General features: G+C 37.7%; 1 protein-coding gene across 1 annotated transcript in view; it reads right to left on the reverse strand.

Moving 5' to 3' along the window:
* LOC108050610 (protein nubbin) overlaps positions 1-17,269 on the reverse strand; it is a 48,026-nt gene that overhangs the window by 21,815 nt on the left and 8,942 nt on the right. The window lies entirely within an intron of this gene.

Genomic DNA, 17,269 nt, shown 5'->3' on the forward strand with positions numbered 1-17,269 from the left:
ATTGTCCCTGTTGTGTAACCCAATCCCCGGATCCTGCAAGGGTTAGAGGGTTCTGCCTTAAAATTGTTTCGAGTGAGTCGCTGAATTTTTGAAAACAGAGAATGTTTTGTCGCCGTCGCTAAATGTGGCGGAACTTGCAGCTTCCAAGGGCATCGCATCGCATTTATCATCATTAAAGGATACTCGGCACACGCATATCGGTATCGATCGAATATCCTGCCCCGGCATCCTTTCACTTTTGTGCCAAAGGCTTGTGGCCACTGCGGGTCGCAGCTGCTCTCCCTCTATTTGTTTGGAAATTAAATTTGACATGCAAACATTTTCACATTTTCCCCTTTTGTTGGGGGTGTCCCATGTCCCGCGAAAGGATTTCGATTTCTGCAGTTCACAATTCAAATTCGATCTGTCGCCGCTGACTTCCTTGTAACACGATACCAGAGTGAAAGTAATTTGCGACAAATTTCCACATTTTCCATTTCCATTTCCATTGGCACACACAAAAGTGAAAGCCATGCAAATGCCTTAACAGATGTTTTTCGACTTGGAAAATGGTTTTCGTCTGGCTATGTGGCAAACGCCGACGAAAAACGGTTAGCTAAAAATGTTAACAAGCGAAATTAATGAGCCCTGCAACATGAGCAAGAAAATATTATTTACGTTTCCATTTCCCTGCAATTCTTCTTTTTCAGAGCAAAAAGTTATTAATTTAGATGCCTAGCTGAGATATGTGATAAGTGAATAATTATGGGTTAGCTGGGTGAGGGAGTGGCTGTGATCGGCACTGAGCGAGCGAATAAATATTTTAATTCAAATCGTTGGCAATAATAGTCATAATTTAATAATAATTTAAATAACAAAACTGTGGGGAAATAAAAAACAATTAGTACAATTTTTGTTGAATGTTAAATGTCGAAATTTGTATTTATTTGTTACTAAAACAATTAAATTAACAAGAAAGGAAAGCTAACTTCGGGCGGAGCCGAAGTTGATATACCCTTGCAGAATTCTCTATAATAATATTCTCCAAAATTATTCCTATGATGCATTCTTAATACTCATAAAAAATCCAAACTTCCTAACTTTAAAAACACCAAAGTTATGGCATTTCGAATCGTTCAGTTATATGGCAGCTATAGGATATAGTCGGCCGATCCTTATGAAATTTGGTACGTCGGATTGATTGGCCAAATATAATACCCATAGAGAGTCCCAACTTCCTAACTTAACAAACAGCAGAGTTATGGCATTTCCGATCAATCAGTTATATGGCAGCTATAGGATATAGTCGGACGATCCCGGCCGTTCCGACTTATATACTGCGTGCAAAGGAAAGAGGGGTGTGTGCAAAGTTTCAATTCGATAGCTTTAAAACTGAGAGACTAGTTTGCGTAGAAACAGACAGACGGACAGACGGACAGACAGACGGACAGACGGACAGACGGACAGACGGACATGGCTATATCAACTCAGGAGGTGATCCTGATCAAGAATATATATACTTTATAGGGTCGGAGATGCCTCCTTCACTGCGTTGCACACTTTTGTCCAAAATTATAATACCCTCTGCAAGGGTATAAAAATATCCCATACATATTTTAATAGCACATATGAAACATGAACATTCATTCAGTTACTTGTAGAGATTCAATAAACCTGTCGGCGTGAAATTTCACTTTCCTGCTCAAAAATAAATCCCCCATACAATAGCCTTAAGATGTTCCATTTAGGAACCCGCACAAACACTTTCCCATGCAAATTTTCCTTAAGGTGATTTTGCATAAGATTGAGCTGGAAAACAACCCTAAGAAGTCTGGGAACATTTTGTGGGACCCATCGGATGAGGCAATCTCACCTGCAAGTGCATGGAAAATTGCAACACCAGGTAGCCAGGATGCAAGGACAACTTTCACTGCCTTCCACTTGAACGGAGATTGGTCTAAGGAGTGCGGGACCGAAAGGATCCGAAACTCATTTCGCATTATCCTATTGATGGGCACTCATTATTATTTATTATTTCTCCTCTTTGAATATGCAGCAAGGTGCGTTCTGGGACGTGGGAATGTAAACAAGTCGCCTTTCTTGGGGGAGTTTTCTTCTAATTTTGTATTATTTTTTGCAAAGGATTTTTCCCAATAGTGTGCTCCCGGCACTTGCTGTGCGTTCCATAAATTAAACGAATTTTAATTATATTTCGGACAAAATAAAAACCCAGGAAGGGAATTGCCGCCAGCCTTCCTCAAAGATGATTCCCAGTTTTTATGTTTTTGGTTCCCATTTTTTCTGCCGGAGCGGATATTGAGCCAATGATTTTATTTGATTGTCTGGGGCAGTCAGTCGGTCAATGCTGCAACTGGGAAATGGGGTACACGGAAGTGCACAAGTATATAAATCAAATAATGCCCAATTGTCGAGGATGAAAGGGAAACGCAGGTGTCCTGGCAGCCATACAAATTTATTGAGATTAATATATTGAGTTGGAAAATCTACAAATTGATTATCAATTAAATCAAAATAATGAAAGTTAGACATTTTTTTAAAATTGCTATGTCTAATCTATGTTTAATTTTGTAAGATGAAAACTATCAATATTATTTCAAGCAGGCAGTTTCGAAAATATTTATTAAATTACATTGATTTTAAAGTTTATTTTCTCGAACTTGCCTTAAATACATTAATCTAAGCTATCCGAGCATTCAACTGTTTTAAACTCAGCTGGCTGTCTCTTCACTCGTAATATACACAAACATTGTGCCCCACATAAGTCATGGTAATTGCCAGCAATAATTGCAATAACAATTAGTACAATTATTGCAATTTACTTGAGTCGTTTGTGTGTGTGCCTCACTGTATATGAGTTTCTGTAATTTTCAATTTGCTAAAACAAAACTCATTATTATTTGCACACTTTTCAAAATCGAAATAAACGCTGTAAGCTATTTGAATTTCATTATAATCCACTCTCGCTCTATGCCATCTAAATAAATTTCAAATATTTCCATTTCGCTTTGTTAGTTGCCTGAGTTTTTCGCACTTTTTTCCGCGTACAACACGCAATAATTTCTCCCCTCTTCCTTTGGCACGAATTTCCATATCTGTATGCAAAAAAAAAAAGAAACTCGTTGCACTTCATAAATTTTTTAACTGGCTGTGGCAGCAGAACCCCCTAATTAGCTTTACAGTTTTACTGGGGATGCGTGCCACAGCCAAAGCGACTGAAATATAAAACAAAAGGCAAAAACAGCGAAAAATCATTGAAAAATGCTTTCAACTTTGCCGCTGTTGAAATGTGGCAGCCAAAGATCAAAGTCAAGGATCGGAAATCTCGACTCTGTTCTTGTCTTGTTATGATGATTTCTTCGGCTGTCTTCTCATCGTCCCAGCCACCAATCCATCCAACGTCCATCCAGCCAATCCATCCATCCAATCCATTCATAATAATGCGAAAATCGGCAACAAAAGTTAAGAGAATCAAAAGCGGCAGCGGATAAGAGTCAAAAGGGGGGTATGTGCAAAAAATTTGCTCAGCTTGAAACAAAAGCCGCTCAACAAGTCCGTTTTGAGACCCCTGCACCACTTGGCGATCTCCTGACAGCGTTAAACGAGATACAAAAAAAAACATTTTTCTGCCTTAGTTGACATTCATCTTGGACTCAATCACAGTCCGAGTTCCTGGCTAAGTCCCAGGCTGTCTCTAAGCGCGGCTTAAAAACAAATTGACATTGAAATTAAAAAAAATATATAAATGTCAAGCAGGCGAAGTTAAAACAGCAAGATCTTTATGGCTGTCAATATCATAATCTTCTTGAGTTATTTTCTAATTCACATGGATTTTAAAATTTATCTTATTCGCTATCTCCAAATATAAATTTTGATTGGGACATAAAATAAGTATTTACATTAGATTACAAATTTAACAGTGAGATTAGTAGTCACAATGTGGATAGAATTTATATCTCTTGAGAAGAATACACAAAAGCATGTACTTTTGGCAGTGATATTATATATATTTATTACAGTTCCTTACATGGATAATCATATTTTAATTACCCAAAGCTTTATATTATTATTGTTCAAGATTAGTAATTAATTTGCGCTTAAACTACAGTAATCCCAGATGATGCAAACTTATGAGAGGAAAGAGTAACTTCTAAATGGAAGCAACAATCAAAACACGAAATGTACGCAAATAAGCCGAAGTTGTAATTTTTCAATTGAATGAACAGCGGCAACAACAATTGCATTTTCGTTGTAGAACTCACGCATATTCGCAGTCAGGGTTACCTTACCAACAAGTCTGCGGGGGAAGGGGGATGGGTAATTAGCATGCATTGCGATTAACATATAATTAATTGTAGGTAGAATACGAAAAAAAAACGGCAACAAATTATATTTCCCTGCAAATTGCTACAAAAACAAAAGAGCTTGCAGCCAGAGCAACAACAAATAATTATCAACGACGGGATCTAAGCGGCGATCGCATGCAAAATACATTCCCTGGGTGCAAAATATCGCAGAGAACACGAAAAGAGCGACAAAGGTGAGCAGGGATCATCGGCAGATTAAATACCCTTAATGAGTAATAAAAGTGGCTAGAACTGTACTATTAAAATTGCAGCTGTTTAAGACAATATAAAAATAAGAAATATATGGAATCCCTTCTGCCTAGATTTTAAACAAACTGATTTTTAAAAGCTCTTCAAGATTTTAAAAGTCCAAATATCAATATTTAACCGATTGGTTGGTTCTAAAATGAAAAGGTAGTAACGATTAACAAATTATATTTTAAGCATTAAATTGTTTTATGAATTAATATTTAATAAAACATTCAAAAATGTTATTTTATAAAATAAAAAAGCAGTTTTTTTCAGTAACAAACTAAATGTTATTAACAAAGTATATCACTGTCTTAAAATTAATAATCTTTATAATAGCAGGGCTATCCAATGCAATATGCAAACTATTGTCAATAATTTAAAAGCAAACTCCTCGTTAAAGCATTAGATACCCGCCCATAAATACAGTGTATTTCAGATAGCAACAGGTGCAATGCATTGCGCACTAATTAGTTGCACAACAGACCGAAAAAACAACAAAAGATACGCAAATATTTGTTGCTGTTTCTGCTGCCTTCATAACTGAGCTGAACTGAACTGAGCTTTGTAATTGAGACTCGGGTGGAAAAAGCAGCGATGTCGATGCAGCATTTGTCTGCAGGCGCATAACAGTTTGTCTCGGCAAAAGTTCAATTAACGCATATCCATAGAGTAGTGCTCTGAGATAAAGTAGTAGGGGGGCGGGGGACAGAGGGGACACAGCACTTAAGAGCTCAAACAGGCCAGAACGTCTGCGAATCGAAAGACTGAGGCAACGAACCTCGCTGGCATCTTCGTAGAGTTGTATTGGCGGGGGGTGGGAAAACAAGGAGCAGGGGCGATGATTGTAGCTGGAGCAAGCAATTGCCTTTCAGCACTGTGGCATATGCAAATTTCCCTATAAATCAGCTGAAATCTATCTATTCAAAGCCATATCTCTATCTCCAGCTGCGATCGCGAAATTATGTTCTCAACAGCAATCGGACCAAAAGCGTTCAATTAGCTGACCCCGGGGGGTGCCACCAGCCACCAGTTGGGACAGGCCAAAATGCACTGGAAATAATTGGGTTACATCTACAAATTGTAAGCTTTTTTTTTTATTTTTAATTTAAATTTAATTTAAGAGCAAACATCCAAAGGATACGTAGGAAGTTCTCAGTAATTCATTGCAATTAATTTATTTTTAACTAACATTTTTTAACTATATATTTAATTAATATTGGTTAAAATGTATCTTTCCTATTCTGATATTAACTATTTATTTATTCACCTTAAAGTTAAATCTAAGTACTGTATTAAATATTGCCTTAAAATCGTTGATCCTCCTATTTCCAGTGCATTAACATTTCCCTAGTTTTGCGTGTATTTCGTTTCTTTGTCATTCTATATTGGCCTGCAGTTTGCATTTATATTTTGTATTGCATCTTGAAGGCTGCACCCCCTTCGTCCCACTTCGCCTAGGGGCCGCACTTTACCTGGGGTAATTAGCAAATGTTTAATTATAGTTCACAATTCGCTAGTTGCTCCTTCTTTTCAGCTTCGGCTTGGGTTCTTTTGGCTTAACTAATTGCTCTTGGTGACTTGACTTGACTTGCCGAGCAACTAAGTGAGTTGTAGTTGCTGCAGCAGGAGAACTGACACAATTGCCTGTCAATTGTAATTAGTTTTGCTTTTTGAGCATTGCATAGAGGTGAATAAGAAGAGGTGAGGACTTAAGTCAAGTGCAGTTATCCAGAAGTTGGTCTTTAGGTTGGTGGTTTTCCATAGAAAATATTTTTATAACTGTGGATTTTTGAAATAGATAGAATAGGTAATAGCTCTAGAAGACAAAGATGAATATAATTGGTTTTTATTTGCTTAACATTGCAAAAAGCCATCTAGCGTTGAGTAGAAAACTGAAATCTAGGGGTGACTTCTCCTCCAATTGAAGCATCAATATATGGTAAATATTTTTCAACACTGACTTAAAAAATTCTGATTAGACTTCATAGGGGTGGAAATATATTCATTATCAAAAATGTTTTTAGACTTATATTGTTTTTCCCTACAATCTACTCCCTTACAACCTTTTATAGATACACTTATTTGTTTAACTCAACAGTTTAATACTCTCTAATAAAATATTAAGTATTTTTGACCTATAAAAATGATCGAATATCAATAAACCTAAAAATACCCAACACAATAGAAATATTGGAATTAATTTTGTTGCTATTACTTACCTATAAATCTACCGTTTCTCAGACTGCGAACACTTCAAGAAAGTTTCTTTTATCCGGCAGCCAAAACAAAAAATTCTGCTATTCAAGACTATTTTTAACTTGTTTGACTTCTTTACGGAGCTTGTCTGCCGCTTGTCTACGGTTGCAATTGTGGTGCAAAAAAAGCGAAACAGTTAATAACTTTTTATAGCCACAACAAAAGCAAGTGCCGTGAATTGGACAAGTTTTGCCGGCGACCAGGCCACAATGATTCACCAGCCAAGCCGGCAAAAGCCACAATAAAGCGATCTCGTGACAGACAATTGCGGACAGTTGCAGCGACATCTAGCGGCGGGGGCCAAAGTGTTAAATAACAATTACTACTTTATGAAGTTGTTTTTGTCATTCCTGCAGATGTTTATGATCGCAGATCGGGGATGGCACAAGGGGCCAAGGGGGGAGTGGGCAGGGGGCTAATTAGTCGAGCGGACAGGCGGGGGCCGTATAGAAAAATCGAAAAAGGGAACGCAAGGGTTTACCAAAACTAATTTCAGATATGCATCGGCCGATGTTGCTGCCACGGCTGCCGCAGCACGCCCTCCATTGTGGCCAAGAGGTCGCTTCTGTTGGACGATCCCGGCCGAAAGAGCAGCCTTAACCTGCCCGGCTCTTTCGGCTTGAATTAAAACCAATCACAGTAACATGCAAAAAGAATCTGCAGCAACATGTTGGCCGAGTGCATGTACATACACCTGGGGTCAGAGCAATAGCACTAAGAAGATTCTTATGAGTCTTCTACTTTTTAGGCTAACTAACTTATTATACTGCAGCTAAATTTCTGGGGGATTACAATGGAGATGACTAAATTGAGAACTGTTTAAATTTCATTGATACTTTATATAATTTGAAAACAACCAATGAAATGATAAAAAATAAACTAAGTATTGCTCAATAAAATCAGCTGATAAAAAATTAATTAATTAAAGCGAATTCGGTGCTCGCCCTGATAAACTTCTTAGAACAAGAAAGAAAGATTTACATACTTTTACAATTATAAGACCATTTTATTCAAGCTCATATAAATATAAAAATGTATCAGACTCCATTAAGTATATTTCTGTTTCTATAAAAAACAAGATAGGAAAAAGAAAACTTTTGTTTCGTTTTAAGATATAAATAAATAAATAAATATTACTTTAATTAAAAACGGATAAATATCAATTGTATATCAAAGCAAAAATGTATTTTGTTCTTATATTTCTGTTAATTTTCCAATAATTTTTATGGCATCTTTATGACATAAACGTATTTTTATTTTATTATAAAATATTTTGTCTCACCCAAAAAAAATTGGCCTAAATGAAAAGAACTAACTTCGAATATTATTTAATCAACAAATAATGCAAAATGATTCACGTCAAATACATATTTTTGATAACCTTGTGAGTGCTATCATTTTGACTGCCCCTGTTTATATATAGAGAGAGGATCTCTTTTGGCTCAGCCTTAAAGTTATATACAAAAGTAATATTCGTCATAATCATAATGATAGGCTTTCAGAGCTGCAGCAGCAGCAGCCGCCATGGCAGTTGATTATGATGATGACTCGCGTCCTTCTTTCGCAGGCACAGCAGCAACAACTCACAAAGTAGCCGCATATAGTGGGGGGAGGGGAAGGGGGCCAAGTGGCAGGGGGAGGCACTACGGCAATTCCAAGTCGTCAGTCTTACGTACGACGTCCGCACGATCCATGCAAATTAAATGAAACGTACGAAAGGCGCAAGCAGCAAAAAGTTCCCATGACTTTGGCAATGGATGATCGGTTCAGGTTCACGTTGAGGGGAGTGGTAGAGGGGAGGGCAGGGGAGGGGGCCTATAAGGGGGATAGTGACTCTGGCAACTTGCAGATCGGGATGCAGTCGGGCACAGGTCCAACCTGCGGTCTCGCTGTACTTTGTACGCTCTTTTAGCTGCGCCTCATTTTCCCATTCATCCCATTCAATTCACTTGCGTTGTTGCCAGGCACCGAAAAAAAAGATCGTATCGAATAAAAATCATTGCTTGGTTTTAAATACCAGATAATTTTATATTTTTATTATTATCAAATTATCAGTTTTATAAGACTTCTCTTGTATGATGAATATTAAAAATTGTGGATTACTTAACATGATCTATAAATTCAACAAAAATGGTTTTCATATAAATAATATATGAGGTTCATATGCTCGACACATTTTAACAACTCTATTTACTTTCGTTGCGAATTTATATTTATATTTTAATTTTTTTTTTCGTATGATTAATATTTGTATATTATCGTGGACACTAAATAATTAATACGATCAATAAATTCATTTAATTGAAAACATTTATTTGTAAATATATATTCTTATTCATATATTTAACACATTTTAGAAATCTAATTTTTTATTTCGAAAATATCGTCTATCGAAATACGTGTTTATTGCTTAAATTGCATGTTGTATGCTGTAATTCTTTTCTGTGCGCTTTTCGTTTCTTTTGCACGTTGCTGCTGTTGCTGCTCGCATTCAAGTGTCATAAATCCTTTCGGCTTAATAATATGCACCTTTCTGTAAATTCCATAGTTGTGGCTGACTCTTGCAGCTTCAATAATGGCGGCAACTAAAGTTGTTGGAACGCAAAGCATGTCTTTTGATATATTCAAAATGATTTTTTAGAAATAGAATGGTAACTTACTTTTTGGTAACAGTATAATTGAAAACTAAAGTTTGCTGATATGGTAACTGGTAAAATGTTGTACTTTTCTCTTATTGATTTCATGGTATTGATTTTTTTTTAAATTGATTAATTTTATGGTTTTCTCAGAAATATAGAAGTGCTGGCGATAATTTGGTCTAGCTTTTTTGATGATAAGGTTTCCGGAATTAATGATTCACAGAAATATGCTTGCAAGCAATCAAATGGTATTCTAGTTTTAATAATATTACAAAACCATATACCCCGAAAGTGATACCACTGATAAATGTTTTAGCAGTTAAGGGAAACCGCTGAACTGGCGCTCCCTTTACATACATAGTGTGGTCAACTGAAAAGAAAACGAAGACACCGCCGAGGACGAGTGACCTGAACGTCAACTTGAAAATGTGTTGAAAAGTAATAAAAATGTTGGCACAATTTTATAAGCGCAAGAGCGTCGGTCGAGCACAATTTTTGCACCAGGGAAGCGACTGGCGTTAAACTGAGGCTCATAAAAGTCGGCGTCATGGGGCGAGTGAATAGTGGAGAGTGGCGCGAAGACCGAGGCCTGAAGACTCCTTTTCGGCGCCTGCTAAAGACTGAACTAAAGACTCTGAAGGTCAGTCGTCATCGTCGGGGAGTGAGAGCGATTTGAAAAGAGTTTGCCGCCAGGGGAGTGTTTGGCTCCCTGAATGGGATTTTCTGAATTATGAATTCAAAATTAATACCGGGAACTGTCTAAGCAATCGCTACCGAAGACCCAGCTCCTTGTGGCTACCATTAATCTTTCCTTAGCTGGCAAATTGTTTTGTGTTTCGCTCTGCAACTCAGGTAGGTCCTGTTTAGTCTTCGATTCCTCGGGTTCCTGCTCTTGGCCTTGTTCGAAACTCAATTTGCCAGCTAACTGTAAAAGAGGTTGCCGTCTAACGCCTCCCGGCCGAAAGGAACTTGGTTAATTGTGTTCCCAGGAAACTCTGTCCAGGCCACAAAGCTAATTTGCCTACGAGATGTTGTCGGGGTCTTTGGGCAAAGTCAATTAATTTTGGAACAAGGAAGAACAGTGGGGCGGGATGCTTAAAACGGAGTTTATATTTTTTTTGCATTGATTTTTAATCGCCTGTTGGAAAATCATTTTTAAAATATTAAATGGAATGAACCAACTATTATAAATTAAAGAGCCTTATGTAGACCAAAAGCTTAAAAAAATATATATAAACAAAGTAAACTCCATAAAATTAAACAATTAAAAGTAATAAAATTACAGCAAATACTTAAAATAAATATTCCTATAAAACTAAATGACTGAATTTATAGTCGTTTTTTGCACCGTATAATTTGAATCCTTACAGTATTTTGTAAAGAAAATGTAAATAGCCTCAATTATCATGCCCCAACCACTGTGGCCCCGACAACAATTTGACCCAAAACTCTTTCACCCTTTCTCTCCCGGCACAGGGATAATTTGAGCACATTTTCAAAGAACAACATATCCGCTGACCCGCGGATCCGCGACTCCCTTTAATGGGTCTGCAATTTTCATATGACAAGCCAGGCGAGATTCTCGAGCAATTTGAATCCGCAGATCCTCGGAGACCCGAAGACTTTAAATTATGATTAAGTATGATCATCTGGTACTCTCACATGGCCCCATGGCTTATATGCCGAGCAATAATAAAAAGCGGAAATGCTAATGATAGGGTTTCGCAGTTCGAACATTGAGTGAGCAGGGAGTTCCACCAGTCCTCCCTCGAACATATCCTTTCTGGCCCAAAACTCACGTTCCACACTCGAAAATGAAACAAATTTATAGTTCTTATTCCTTTGTCTCTGCGCCTGCTGCTCGCCAGGCTCTTTGAAATTATTATTTATGCATATAATTTGACCAGCTGCCTTTTTGGGTTTTCTGCGGAAAGAGTCGTCGACGGATTTTTATGAGAAGCAGTCCCCCTCCGCACAAAACGTAGGCAAATTTCCTCACAGCCACAAAACCGAAATAAAATATCACGTCTCAACTTTATTATGGCTAATTGGAGGCGAAGACTGCGGCGGTGCAAATTAAATCGCTGGCTGCGAGCCCACGAGGCGTATGAGTTACGACGCGCTCAGTTCGCTGGAAATCCAGCGGCATGCGTTCTGATGAAGGCGCCAGGATGCAGGCCTCGGCTTCCCAGACTGCAATGCTCAATTCAAACAGAACGTAGCACAAATTTACCATTTTTTATGGTAAACATATCGAAGAGGCACTCAGGCGACTGCCCATTGGCCAGCAATCAAACTAAGTTAACTGCCCGAACGTGCCTGAACAAATTCGTTTCGAACGGAATCGAATGCAATTCCTTGCAATTTTATTAAAATTTTTAAATGCCCATGCATTTAAAGAGCTTTCCCAGGGGATGTTTTCATTAAAGAAAAAGTAAGATATTATATTAACGAAAAATGGAAGTCAGCAGATACAGAATATTAAACTACTTCATTATTTTCCAACTTTATTGATTAATCCAAATAATATACAAGAGGTTAAACTTTTTATTCATATTTGATCAATTTTATGTTATTTAAATATACAGTTTAATGTTGATTATTAAAATGCTCTTATATTAATTAAAAAATTTGGATTTATGACTGGATTTCTTAAAACCAATTCTTCAAAAAAAGAAAATACATTTGGCACTCAAAGTAACTTATTACGCCAAAATTGTACCCATCATTCTAACTCTTAAACATAATAAATGTAAAAGCATTGAAATGAAAAATAAGGTATTTTATACTATAAATGCCCCATCTTATTTATATATATGAAAAGATTTATTTTTAAAACATTAGTAAAAAAATAACAAGTTCCTCTTCGCAATTGAAAACCTTGTTAAACAAACTCAACCCACAATTACCATAATTGTACATTTTATTACCCACCCATTGACATAAGCAACTTCTGCCCAAAACGATCGGCTCCCACACACATAAATTTCAGTGCAAAAAATTATTATCTGCACCCATCGAAACATATTTGTTTAAGTTCAGCCCAAAAAGACGCAGCCCCAAATAAAAAAAACACAAAACAAAAATCGAAGCAAAGCCAAAGACAAAAGAGGCTTTCCCACAAAACAAATTCCCAGGGCCCTATGCCTAAGCATGCATAATTTTAATTTATTTGTAGCAGCAGCAACATCAGCCCAAACAGCACAGACAACTGGCCAACTAATAAAAGTAAAAAGCAAAACCTGAGCAGTCCAAAATGAAGCAAAAGCAGCAAAAGCCAGGCAAAATACTGAAGCTGGGGCCAAGGAATATTTATGGAAATACCTTCGGGGCGGAGCTCCCGAATTGCGAAAACGTTGATCAAATTTTGCCAGATAAGCGACGACGACGAAGACGAGCGTGGATGATGATGGTGATGGTTATGGTTGTGGTCCAAAACCCGGAGCTTTGCGATGTGAGCGTGACTGAAGCATATTGAAATTGGTCCAAGCTTAAGCAGGTGCAAAAGTCAATTTAATGAAATTAAGGAAATGGCGATGGGGTAATGGAAATCTGAATGGGTGCTTAATAGTTATATCGATTTTCTTACACATTATAGGTAAATGCAGATTCATAGTTCATTATTATTAACACTAATAAGGTCTTATGAATTTTAAACTGCAGGCAAAAGCATCAGTGTTCTTCATAGGTAATAGATGGATAATGATTTACCATAACAATCATCTGCAAATACTCTTAAAGCATACGGTAAATACAAACAAGGTAAAATATTAACACACTGGGAAACTGCATGGTAACACTTAATATTCAGTAACTTAATTGGCCACACTAAAGTAAACCGCAACACATAGCTTGGTCACACTGGAATAACCATTAACATATAGCTTGATCACACTGAAAGGACTATGAACCAAAGACCCGGTTGAACTGAAAAAATAATTTAAAGATGATGATACCTTATAAAATAGGTACAACATTTATAAATTAATTTTCAAGAAAAACTTAATTTTGAACGTTATACATAAGCCTTTGGGACTTCTATATCTTGCTTTCACCTGGACTATCGTAAGTCTCCGTGCCTCACGCTCCCATCTCCAACCCATCGAGCTCATATGCATGTCGAGGTCTCCGAGTCATCAGCCAAAGGAGTAGGAGTTCGCGGGGGATGGGGAGGGACTGGGGAGGCTGCGGCGGCTTCAACTCTGCGGCTGCCTTACAACGTCATCAGTTTTCGAAGGCGTTGCCAAAGAGCAACCGCCGCGGCGACTGTGGGAACTCATGTTGCATGCTGCACACATACAACTCACCACGAGAGCGGTACGCAGTCCGTAACTCCCCTCTGAACCGATATCGTGCCTCTGAAATCTGCATTCGGGCCTCGGCCGGTGCCCCAACTCGTTTGCATTTCTTATTTGCGGCGGCAGCGGCCTCAGCCCTCGTCAGATTGGCTGGCGTAATCTGTTTTAACTTGGCTCGAACTGAAACTCAAACTCGGACTCGAACGCTGGATGGATGTGGATGTGGTTGTGGTTGTGGATGTGCCTGCCCTCCCCGCTTTTGACGGTAGTCGTGCTTTGGTTATAAAAATTGAAGCCGCCATTAAATTCTGACAGTTGTCAGCTCTCGCGGCTTTGGTTTCGGTCTCGCAGCCAAGTTAAGTAGTTAGGAGCCCGGATCGACTGGGCCTAATGGCTGCTGCACTTGGCCAAATGGCTGATGATCGCCCTGGCCAGGGATTTGGTTATATGGCAATGATGGCGAAGGAGCCGCAGAACGTTTCTCCCAGCAATTTGCAACTCCAAATGCCTAACTGGGCATTTAGCCGGTAATAGTACTCCAGCCTAATGGCCTAATGGGATAACGAATTGAACTTTAATGCCCAGACCAGCTCATTGAAATTTCCTACTTCGCTCATGAAAAGCTGGCTGAAAGCGGAATCTGACTAAATTTATATTGATTGATGATTCTGATAGGCGGTCGCCGGCTCTATTTTAATACAATTAATAAATCATCATTTCACAGGGCGATCGCTTTCGCCGATAATATAAGTATAAACAGTATAACTTTATCAATCTAAATTAGTGGACACACGATTTTAGCAGTGCTAGCTTTTAAGTAAGGAACATTAGTAAGTAAGGGCATTAGTTGCTTAAGTCCTAATAATTAAATTGAATTTATTTAAATTCTGATATTGATCCTGATAGTAAAACAAGTCAATACCGATAAAAATTTAAAAACTAAAATGGTATTCTAACATATTTAATTATATTGTTTTCTGAAGGACGTTTTCTTAAGTGATGTCAATAAAACATAATTGCAAAATAGCTCAACATTTTTTTATGTTTAATGGTTTGAATTTATATTAAATTTGGATATGAACTGTATAAGAGCACAAATAAATATTTGTTTTAATATACAACCCAAAATATTTTAAAAACTTGGAACTTTGTCATTACTAGAGTCTTCAGGCTAGCTAGAAAATTATTGTTCGGTTATTTTGAATACTGTCAGTTGTTAACACTTTACATAATCCTCGGCTGCCATTCTTTTGTGAGCTTTTCAGGTAGCAATCAGAGCTATCAGTCAACTGGCTGCTGCTTGATGAGTTCAAATTGCTACTGCACTCGCCCCGGACACGAACTCATCTTCATTTATCACTTTCAATAATAATCAAAAGCCATCAAAAGAGTTGAATGAAACCGAAAAAAAGGCGTCAGAGGCCTCCAAAAGAACGCAGACAATAGCTGACAGACTGCAATCAAGGTGGAGCGAACAAAAGATGCTGGCGGAGAATTCCCGTCCGCCGGGGTTATTAAAAAAGAATTTGCATAAAAGACAAACCGGGGCACGAGTTCTCCGCAGCACAAACCACAAGGATTAAGCAATAAATAACTGAGAGCGGAGAACGAAGTGGTTAATTTTCTATGAAATTATATTCAAATTAGTTTGATGTTGCCGTCTCGGCAGAGGCTCAAAACTGTTGTACAAATGGCATAATTATGGGATAGACACAAAGCACTTTGGGATCACTTCGAGGGCACTTGAAATTATGCTAAAATGCCAAACGGGGAGGAGGTGTGACCGAGCTGGTGGCACTGCCACAGGTACGGTCTGCCCCGGTCTGTCGACAGAGGCTTGACTGTGGCTCCGCTCATCAATTATCCACGTGCTCACAGAGGCTGGCAATTTGTTAGATGTCTAGGCGGTGGGTTGGCCCAGAAGCACGAGGGGACTCGCTTTTGACACCTCTGACGTGATTATAACACTTTTATGGTTGGTTATTAATGATTTTCATATTCAATAGAAGGCATAGCAAAAAAATATGAGATATATTCCTAAGGTTTGGAGACTTGAGTGCTTATAAGGCGTAAGTAAAAATATTTTCTAGGGCTAAAAGCAACTAAAAAATGCCATTTTCATTTTGCAGACCTAAATAAGTCATATATTTATTGCAATTTAAACACCTGGACGCAATAATAATTACATACTTTATTTATTTTTAGCAGAATACAAATTAAAATAATTTTGGCTTGTAAAAAAGCCATTATACAGACTTTTAGTGTCATTTCTTAATTAAGCAGAGCACATTACCCTAAAGGCTTTATGATGATTTCCATAATTCCGACCACAAATATAATTTAATTGCTCCACATGCGATTTCGTTTCCTGAGCTGTGGGGTCATGTAAATTTCCTCAGACCGAGACATTTATCAAGCGAGCAGATATTCAAAACTTGACCACAGAATATTATTCATTCCAGTTTCCTACCAAACACGTCAAGTGGTGGCCTAAACCAACAAAAGTATTTCTACATCTACGAATATTGCGTGCAGACAACAGACAGCAGACGATTTTGTGAAAAGCAAACTGAAAGACACTAAAAGAAAAGGGAAACAGAAGTCGACGATTGGCTGATGAGAGGGCGCTGCGATGATGGTAATGTTGGCCCTGATGATGATGTTTAAGAGCCGGGATCCAAGCCCAAACCTTCGGACGGCTGCGGAGGTGGGTGCGGAAGTGCAGTGCGGCAAACGTGTCTGCTGATGAGGCTAATGATATGAAAATAAGTCCGGGCCCAGATGACACGAAAGTGTGAGCGAGCAGCCATAGCATACAGCATAATCATTTCATTTTATGAATGAAATAAAGGCCGCATAATAAATCAAAGACACACACGTTGCCAAAACGGAGATGAGAGGTGGATCGAAGCGAAGCAGACTTAAAACGAAGCGTGATCGGGACAGGAAATGGAAATGAGCTTGCATTATCAAAACAGCGAAGGGTGCTAAAAGGATGAGCCTTAGAAGAAAAATTGGGACCAAACAATGAAATACAAACGAATACGATTTTATTCATTAAAAACATTTTTGTAGTTTTATGCACATATGTATATTGACAAATGGTCAAAAGGCTGTGTATCCGAAAATAATATGGAAAATCGCATATGGAATAATTTATTAATAATAATAAAAATAGTTTCAATTTCCATTGTTTATATACTTAAAATTTGAGGTGCTGCAAAAGGTATTTCAATGTCATGAGTTTAGTTTATAAAGCCCGATTTCTTTATATAAGTAAATTACCAAAAATTTGGTAAAAAAATATTTTTATAAATGTATACAAATTATTATCTTAACAATGCATAGGGAAATAGACAAAATAATAATGATAAAACTAAAACGTTTAAAACCTTTATCTTCCTAAACCACAAGGGAAAAAAAATATTAAAATACTTGCTTGGAAAATAAAACTTTTAATATTATTAAAACTTTTCAAGCT

Source organism: Drosophila rhopaloa, unplaced genomic scaffold (genome assembly GCF_018152115.1).
Source record: "Drosophila rhopaloa isolate 14029-0021.01 unplaced genomic scaffold, ASM1815211v1 contig_2, whole genome shotgun sequence".
Lineage (NCBI taxonomy): Eukaryota > Metazoa > Arthropoda > Insecta > Diptera > Drosophilidae > Drosophila > Drosophila rhopaloa.